Here is a 10,393-nt window from a genome sequence, read left to right on the forward strand (position 1 = left end):
AAATATCTCTTTTCATCTAAGTAAGAGCACTGTACTTAAACCCTGAATAAATATTTTTTAAGGATAAGCTATATGTATTTTAGGAGCCAAATGGAATTTCCCATCAGGATTTTAAAGATCCACACAATTAAACACACATTGTGGAGGGTATGGTCTGTTTCTTTGTTTGTTTGTTCTGCAATGAACTTTGTTTTCTAAGAAGCTTTTGCAGTTGATTACATATTCTTTGTTTATCTATTGTTGGCACAACTGATCATTTTGAGCCCTTGTTGCCACTTCTGTGCAGTCAATCAACCTGTTTCCTTTGTTCCACCACAAAAGACATCTTTGTATTATTTGAGATATTAAAGTCTCTCTGATTTTTGTGGAGGGAATTGTTACATAAATGGAGGAGCTGATTTCATGGAGTGTCTCTGTGTGAGGTGTATCAGCTGGTGTGTGATTACCAGGGCTTTTTCATGTCTGTATTAATGCTAATCAAGTTCTTAGGGTGTCTGTGGAGACGTGCATGGATTGCTCCGTGGTGTATGAGACCAACATTTCTTGGCAGGTATAAAAGACATAATCTCCTTAGCTGCCTTGTAAACAGAGAGATTTATCAGTGGGCTTGGATCCAGAATATTCAGATCTGCTGAAACTGAAGTTTCTTTTCTAGGATGTATCTCAGCACATACCAGAAGGGACCACAAGTCCATCAGCCCCAAACAGATTTTCTGTTTATAGTACCTTAGTTGCTCACTCTTGAAAAAACTGCAGTGAAACAGGGCTGCCTTTCAAGAAATTGCACCAACTTTTAATATATGGCAGCAAGAGTGGAAGGATGCTGATTCAAAGGCCTGTCATATTTTCTTTAATTTTGTATTTCTCCCCTCAAGCTTAGCATTTTTCTTGTCATAAGGATTTGTCCTACTTTTCCACTCTCATCTAACGTATCAGGAGTGCAGAAAATCAGAATTAATTTGCAAGTAGAAGTAAGTAAACCACGTAAACTCTCAGGCAATCTCCTTTAACTGCCATGTTGTGGTATTGAAAATCACTGTGTATCTACAACATTTTTAATGATGGTATAAATTTTTATAAATCCAGGCTGAATATGTACTTATATAAAAGTGGGTATTTATGAATGTAGGGGACACAAGTAATTACTGGGGCAGATGCTCCCCTCTGCTAAGAAGCATAATTATATAAGAAGGCCTACATGGTTTTGATGTCATTTCCTGAAATGGCACCATGTGTGTCAGATGTATAATTTCAGGGACAGAGTGACAAATAGGCAGTTGGCTGATTACTAATATGGTAATTTTAGATTCCCTAATTGTGATGAGTAACAGTCACCCAACTTCACCTCTTGCCAAAAATCTGTCTCTGGCAGTTAATTTAATTCCATTGATACTTGGGGTTTTTGGTCACTGATCTAAGTAATGCCACTGGGAAGCTTCTGATCCAAGGTAGGCCAGGTAGGATGTGGTGTGACAAGGAGTAAGGGCAAAGGGCGACTCGGTGGCGACAGGGAAAGTCAATGCATTGAGAATCTCCTTCACGTTCATGAAGGTCAATCTCTCAGCTACTTCTCCCTTTGCTTTTCCCACACTCTTTCATAGCTTACAGCATCTCTGGATTTGGAGGGATTGCTGGTTTTTCCCCTTCTTTTATTCCTGTACCTTTGAACAAAATGAACAGCTTGCACAAACTGAGGGAAATGAGCAAGTAAGAGGTGCTGCTGTTAAAGAAGGAGCACATGTTGGTGGAACCAAGTGGAAGGTGGGATGGGGACCCTGAGGGTCATGGGATCTAGAGAGGATTCACAAAACAATTAATATACCTGTGAACAACACAAATACAGGCTGATGTCAGGAGATGCTCTTATATCACTCGTCATGGCGAACGGGACTACTGTCCTAATCTTGAACATGGTGACTTCCTTGAAAGGGTATGTTCCTTTGTTATAAAACAAAGGATATTGCATTCCAGATGACATTTAAGAATCAGTATTCAAGGCAGCATTTTTTTTATTTCCTATAGCAGAGCCTGTAAATAAATTTAGCAGGTGTTATTAGAGCTGGTAGGGGGTGAAAGGCAAATAAAAATTGCTGATAGGGATTTTCTCTGTATGCCACTGCTGGGATCCTGCAGAGACTAGATAGTCTTAGGTAAAGCTGCAGTATGTTGCTCTTCATGGGTAATATATCTCTTTTTATATTATTTCACCTGTGAAATCTATTTACAGAGGAGGAATTTTCCATTCACCTTTCCTAAAACCATTTTATGTTGTTGCTCAAAGTGGAAGGGCAATCTGCAGCTATGTATAGTAAACCAGTGTGATTCGTTATCAAGAATACAAATGAAACGTTTTCCTACAAGCTCACCTTTTTCTTTTCTGTGTGGGTATACAAAGTTCAGTGGCTGGACTATTCACACACTACAAGATATTACACTCTGCTGCTTTTACCTCCCTTTCATGTTCTTTTCTCTTTTCTTAACACACGTTTGCCTAAAAGTAGGCCAGCATGATGGATTGATTGTGGACTAAAATACTCCCATATCCCATGTTCTGGATTTTCCAGCTTTAAAAGCCTTCTGCAAGAAAAAATGTGCTTACAAGAAAACTGATGCATTCGATTTATTATTTTCTATTGTCTTCAGTAGAGTTTATTTGGAAAAATAAAATAGTTCTTGAAACGGGGTGAAAAAAGGAGGCTGATTTGCATTAAAATTCTTTTGCAAATTTCTTGTTTTGGGGGAAGGAAAGAAGAATATTTTTTTCTCTGAAAATTCACTAATCTTGATAGTATTGTTATAAAGAAGTGGGTAACCACTGCAGAAAGAAGTTGGCACTGGTGAAATGACATGATGTTTTCCTGATAGAGGTATTCTCTTATTAAGATTCCTTTCTTTTCTCATGATTGAATTCCCACTCTGCTCTCCTGCAAGCAAATGAGCTCTTCTCCCCTGTCCCTTCCTCACTTCATATTTTTCCCATCTATTTGCTACCTTTTGTTGCTGAAACTTGTTGCCACCTTTCTGGAGCATAGAGCATATCCATCTCCTACTGGCTGTGGCTTAATCAAGCTCTCTCTTAGAACAGATACTTGACCAGGATTTCTGGGAAGATAATGAATTGTTTTCCAAAAGTAGCATTTTGAATGCAGAGCTTGTCAGTACAGACACCTCAGTTATTTGCCTAGCAGGACAAGAGAATACAGGCAGAGACAAATTTTCTTGCTCTAAATTCACTTTGTGCCTTTGTGAAAGGATGAGTTTTTAGTATTTTGACTGAAAAGAGGATTAAACTCCTTGTAAGCTCTGAATGCTCCATGTTTTCTCTGTTGCACGCTGCAACCATTCTGGTGCTGCTGCCAGAAGCCCCTGCAAGGTGTGGGGAAACATCAGGAGCCCTGCCTTAATGCCAGGCTGTGTGTCCCAAAGCTCGGAGCCGCGGTGCCTGTGCTTGCAGGGGGGAAGGAGCACTCTGCTCTTGGTGCTCCGTGACTGAACAGCCGGCACAGGCTGCATCTGACAGGCAGAGGGCAGCTGGGCACTCCCCAGCTTTGTGTTTGTTTGTTGGTTGGGGTGTTTTGATTACAGTAAATGCAAATTCTGTTACCCACAGGCACTTGGGTCAATGTCAGTGGGACCACGCTTTCTGTAGAGCTTAGGTAGTTTTTTTTGTCAAGTCTCACAGGCCCTTCCTTTTGTTTTTTTCCTGTCTTTCCTTAAAATGGAGAGAACCACTGTGAGCCATAACTATGTCTTTCAGATTTGCAGCAGCCATGTCATGTCTATTAAATAGCTGTATGAGCAAACAAGGGAAGGGTTTTCCACCTCCTAATCCTTCCCTTACTATAGAAACACTTTGTATGAAATCTGAATTGATTTATCCCTGCTATCACACTGCTTAAGTAACACTGAGAGAGCTGTTAAACTATTGAAATCAGTTGATTCAGTCTTTATTCTTAAAACTCACATTTACTTGGATAGAATTGGACTTTTTTTTTTTCTAATATGTGGTCTGTGCCAGTAGTATTAAGTTACATCATGTTATGCAGAATTACAGCACTGATTTAATCTTATTTCAAACTTGTTTTTTCTTAAAACTAAAAAAACAATAAGGCAATATTGAAGTAGAAAAAAAGACAGTGCTTTTAGTTGAATTCAGTGAGATTTTATGCTCACTAGACAGTGCTATGCATTTTTGTAATAAAAAAGAAGGGAAGAGAAGTATTACTTTTGCCCATCCTGGTTGACACCTTGGGCTTTTCCACATATCTTCTATTCCTTACAGAGCTACAGCATAACGAAGAGAAATGTTCTTACTCCCTTCTGTCAAAATTGCTTTGAACATTTTCAAAAGCAAAAATCCATTTCCTTTATCAATGAAGAACTTATATGAAATAAGAGTATTTCTAAAACGGCATTTCAGCATATTTATTGAACCTTGTAATGACTATACACATTTTTTGTCCAAAACATTCATATTTCTGTCTTGGAAGGTTAAATATGTGCTATATTCATATTTTGAGAATGGAAGCCAAATGGATGTCTCCTTGTGCAGAAGCCTGGTATTTGCATTTATGAACAGAATTATTTTCTGAGACCTATAGAAAGATTATAATTTCATGATTAGAGCTTTATTGGTGGTTTGAAGGATTCTATATTTCTTGCTTTTTGTTTTTTTTTTTCCTAATACTGTATTTGTTATAACAGTATTTCCTAATACTGTTATTGCAAAGACTTGTTTTTAAGTGACTGCTGAGAAATTGTTGTTTAAAGTTGTGTTGAGGAAAATAACCAAAGAAAATTTATGTGTTTTCAGAAGAAAAAGTAGAAGACTAAATTTTACTTTTTCAACATGAAGGAAAAAAAATCCAAATCCTGATGTAATTCTGTTTTTCCCTTTTATATTAGATTTTCTAAACACATGATTTCTAAACACAGGTAGGAATGAGTGCCTACTGTATTAGTAGCCCCAAGGAGAATATAAAATAATAAATTTCTAGTCACACTGAGAGGAAAGGCAATGTTAAAGTTGGGAAGCTGCAAAAGATATACTGAAAAAAGAATACAGAAGTACATAATTTTTAAAAATAACACCAGTGAAATAAGAATTGTAATGCTTTGAAAGAATACTGACTGCTAACTTGAGAAGGATTGCCTTGATTTAATAATCACCCTGAGCCTATAATAGCATTTTCCTATCAAATTTAGCAATCTGAACATTTTTTATATACATAAGGTTAAGACACAGAGTCTATCCAGTTCTTTCGTAGGAGTTCAACTAATTAAAACATGATAGTTCCACAGAGAATGTGAAACTGAACTCTGGTAAACCACATATAATTTCTTAAATTATCGACAAGAACATCAAGGTTAATGTGTCTGTTGCTATAAAAAAAAGGTTGGATTAATTAAAAGATAGTTTTAAGATTCGTGTTCTCAGATACTTGAAAATTTGCAAATGTGTCGCAGTTCTGGCTGAAAGTGTGCAGTAGCTGAAGGCTTCATGGAAGTCACTTTTATTTCAGCCATAAGCCATTCTTTTGAGTCAGCCATTTATTTTTCAGGTGTATAATGGTCAAGTCTGTGCTAGTGGAGAGAAACAGGAGACATAATTATGTCCATAATAATTTTATTTTTTAAGAGGGGGAAGAAATTCTAATTAAGTGGCGACAACAGTCAATATCAAGTCTTCCCCATTTTTTTTTTTTCTTTTTGGCACACAACAACCCTGCTGACAGAGGTGAGAGGAGGTAAATTTTTTTCCAGTTTTTCTGGAGGTTTTAGTTGCTCTCACTCCTCTTAAGAAGTTTGCAGCCTTCTTTGCTGGACATGGAAAATGTGTAGGCTTGTGAAGTCAATCTGAAATCTCTTGCACTGATGCCGCTGATATACTGGGAAAATAAAGATGCAGACAAAACTACAATCACAAATCTGTTCCCGCAGTCTGCAGCATTGAGGTGTGCTGATATGCTCTTACTTTCCTTTATTTAAAATTCATACACCATTAAAGCTGCCTTTGTCTTAGGACTCAATTCTACTTTAAGATGGAAGCAAAATCTTATACAAGAGAGAAAGAACTGGACCTGACTGATGCAGATACGCTAGCTTTAACTTTCTAAAAAAATTTCATTCTAAATAACTGTAAATATATATGCTCTCCAGCCTGTGTGCCTTTTATCTGTAGTCTCCAATTTCACTTCATACTTTGCTGTGATAAATTATTTGACTGCTCTGAATGTGTGATAGTCAAAACTACTTTCCTGTGCCTGAAGTTGAAGTCCATGTGAGCATTATTGGAAAGCTTCCTTCTTCTTGATATCCATAAGGTAGTGTCAGGGTTGGAATATGAGTTTCAGTAATTCAGATATTCCTAAATTCGTTTCTCCTTCTATCTGCTATATGAGAGAAAAAGCACACATAATATTAACATCCTTTTAGGTCTGCAACATTTTCAAAGCTGCTATTAGAAGATACAACTAGAATGCTTGAAATACTTCAAACAGATTAATATATACCTTAGGCCAGACTCTCAAGTGGTGAAAAGCTGCTGGAATCTGAGAAGTCAACAGTTATTCCAAATGTCTGGCCCTCCAAATTTAATCCCAGTAATTTGATCTGTCTACAGAAAATTTCATTCTTCACACTCCCATGTGATATGAAAATTGATATTCACACAAGGTCATAACTGGCAGTGAGGATCATGTGGATTGTACTCTTAGAAATTCAGAAGTTTACAAAATAGTTATGCTTCAGCAGACTTGGATAACTGTTTGGTGTGTATTTAATCTGACAGGACAGAATGGTGAGCATTGTGCAAAACTAGTAGCAGGTGTACTCACATTTCTTTGTTCCGCATTTACTTAGTCAGAAAGTGCCTGTGCCTATCTCCTGTTCATGCTGACCCCAAACAAAGCTTTATTTCCCACCTTAATCCCTCTCAGCAAGCCCTGTTCTTTCAGAGAACAAGACAGAGTAGGAACCCATGTGAGATGGCAAAATTCACAGGCATTATGTTCAGAGGAGGGGTTGTGTTTTAAAAGCAGATCTAGAAAGCACAGTTTTAATACTGAGTCATTCAGCAGCCTAAATTTTTAACTATTTAACAAATTATTGCATTAAACATCAGACTTAGCATAGGTATGGTTTTTTTTCCCTGAGTTAGCTATTTAGCAGTTTAGTAATAAGAAATATGTGCCACAAGTTCTTTCAGCCAGTGCTACAGAAACTCCATAGGCTATATTGTCTGTTGGTATGGGCAGGAATAAACTGTGTTGATATTGACTGGCCAAAATTGTTTGTAACCATTTTAGGTTCCTGTGTCTTTTGCCATTGGATTTTGGCACTTGTACTTAGCAAATATTTTTTGCTGCCACATCTTTGCAGCCTCACCTTTATCCCTGAGGGAGAAAAGAGATTCTTTAATGCACTCTTGTCCTACTGTCAAGCAAACTTTAAATGCCTTGTGTGGATCATTTAAATGTATCCTTAAAAAAAAAAAAAGTATTTTACAGAAGAACTTAGAAATGCTAGACTTTTAGTCTATGCATAATGTCATGCTGTTCAAAAATATGCTCCAAATATTCCAGAAACAACTGGTCTCTTCTTCAATATGGTTTTAGTTTGAAAAAATTATACATTTTGAGGTTAGAGGGCTTTGTCGTACAAAGAACAAGGTGTCCTCTCTCATTTGTGGATTATCAATGTTTACTATATTTTATACACTATATTTTATAAACATTCATATTTAGAAGTGTTTAAATATATTATATAAGACTATTAATATTATATTAGTAATTTCAGTGTTTTGTAATAAAAAACATTGTATAACTTAAACAAGAAACAGTCAATACTCATGACCACATCCTTTACTTGGCCAGTTTCAAAGGCTTTAGTATTTTTGAGGGGTGCAAGTTAAACCATATCAGCTTCTGCCAGCAAATATTACAGCTTAAAAAATAAGGGACAAAATCAGAGGTTAGGGAAATGTGTATACTTCATTTGAAGACTCTCATACTCAAATTTAAAAAAAATTAATTTCTCTTTAGTTTTATGAAGACACTGCCAACCATATTTTGGACAGCTTTGTTTAAAATTATTATCAAAATCACTCCCATGAAATTGTGGAGATAAGTGTCATGTAATGTGGAGGATTTCCTTCCACCTTTTTGGCTTATCACCTATTACACTGACAGAACAGAACAATTGCTGCCAGCTAACAACAGGGTTTTGAAGCTTATTGCCAATCTCAATGTGATAAATGAATCAGTCCTTTTCTCCAGCTGTCACATTTCATTACTTATTTCAATTCACTTTGCTTGCATAAGGTCTTTTTACCTTGTAGTTTTGACACAATTCTGCTGTTTTAAAATCACACCAGTCTGTGAACTTGTAGTAACTGGTAACATTTGAAAAACAAGACATTACTTGCAAAATGTGATGCCAATTCATGACTGCTACAGCTTACAAGAATGGGTTTCAGTGTTTCCAAAATATGCCTCCCACTCTGGACATGGGATTTCAGAAAAAGTTCTTTTAAGAATTCCCTTTGCAATGGGAATTTCAGTTCACATGAAATTAAAGTGAAAGCACAGCAATGCCAAGGAGACAGGTGAAACATGTCCTTTTTAAAGCCTTGTGTGTGCTGGGAGTCAACTTCTGTGCTGCATTATTTATGAGCAGGGAATGTGTTGGAGAGCTGGTGGTCTGGACAAGGCATTGAATGTCTGGGTGATTCTTCCCTCACTCCCAGTGTCCTGTGGTTCCACTTCCTTAAAATGAGAATAATGCCATCCTTATCTTTCATGCACATTGCATTTAGACTTTTTTATTTCAATAACAAAACTTGTCCCTTTAAGGGATGTTCACATTGCTGGGATATTTTCTTTCCTTTACACATGAGCAGAGAGATTCTAGGTGGAAAAGATGCCAGCTAATCTGGTAAGGATGGTAATGGGGACAGAGCCTCAGTGATCCCCAATAACAGTATTGTTAATGAAACGAGCATTCATTCTGTCAACTGCTGACCAAAAGATTTTCAAAGCTTTTTGAACAATTTTATTCTTTCCCTGGGGAGCTTTTGGTATGTGTGTATGCTCATATGAAGCAGAGAAGGCTGACTTACAAGGGGGGTGGAAAGAAATCCACCTGTATTTCTAGATTTTAACTACAAAATCTGCAGTTGTGTGTGTATGCAAAACATACCCAGGGTGGGATTATAATCCATAATTAGGGCTCCTCTAATAGAAGTGGCCATGCATGCACTAATGAATTGCATTTGCATGAAGTGTGTGTCTATCTAGAAATGTATGCAATAAAACAGTAGGTGGGGCTCTATCATTTATTCAGTAATTAACTTTTTCACTTTTCTGAGATGAATTAAATGCTTTTTCTGGGGAGGACTCAAGATGTAGTCATGTGTACATATCAGAGCCAGCTAAACTGCTGAGTAATCTAACATTCTGTACCCTGACCATCCACCCACACTCTCCAGTCTCATGTGGCTGCTATCTGCTCATTTTTTTCCCACTGGGGAGGAAGGCAAGAAAAACAGCCTTCCAAAAGCTGGTTTTGACTTTCTTTGCTTTAACAGTTTATAAAATACTATTGGAGGCTTCTTACTGTGAAGTAGGAAACTTTGCAGAGAAGAGAAATTCCTGTTTTCCTCTCTAAAGGTGAAGTGCCTCAGAAAACACTGACTAGCTTGTGGTGGCTGCTTATTGTCCTGAAGGTTAAAAGTAGCAGTCCTTTGGCCATTCCATGGCATCTTTTCTTTCCTTACCAGTAGCAACAGGCTTTCTAGGAAGCTGTTCCTTCCTGTGCTTCCTCCTTGGCTTAGTCTCTCTTTGTCTTTTTTACTAGGAATAATGCTCCCTAACCTGTTGCCAAGATCTGAATCCAGTTTACCAGGAATATAAAGCACTACAAAATTCAGCTGTTTTTTAAGAAGATGCTACAAGGCCTCCAACATTTAAAAGATTTTTTTTAGATTTTCCTTTGCTCTTCAAAGAGCTGTAGCAGTAATATTCTTTAATGGGGAAGGACTTGCTGAAGAGATGCTTCCAACAGCCTCTTAATCTTCTAAAACCAGTGACAACTATATTGACAAGGGGCTGCTGCTGCCCTTACATATATTTGCAAGCTATTACTTGATCAAATTGTTGGAGGGGTGTATGTTCATCCTTCCAGAAAGTTTTGTCCAGCACCTCGCTGATGTGTCTGTATGGGACATCAAAGTTCAGGAACTGAGAATTATGAATATCAGAGAACTGCACTAAAACCTCTGCCTTTCTTAGTTCTTTGAAATTCTGAATGCTTCCAGTGTTTCCAAATTCCTATTTTAATAAGATGATTTTTTTTCTGATTTTTGAAAAATATGAGATATGCAATATGCCAGAAA

This window comes from Molothrus aeneus, chromosome 8 (assembly GCF_037042795.1).
Source record: "Molothrus aeneus isolate 106 chromosome 8, BPBGC_Maene_1.0, whole genome shotgun sequence".
In the NCBI taxonomy this organism is placed as follows: Eukaryota; Metazoa; Chordata; class Aves; order Passeriformes; family Icteridae; genus Molothrus; species Molothrus aeneus.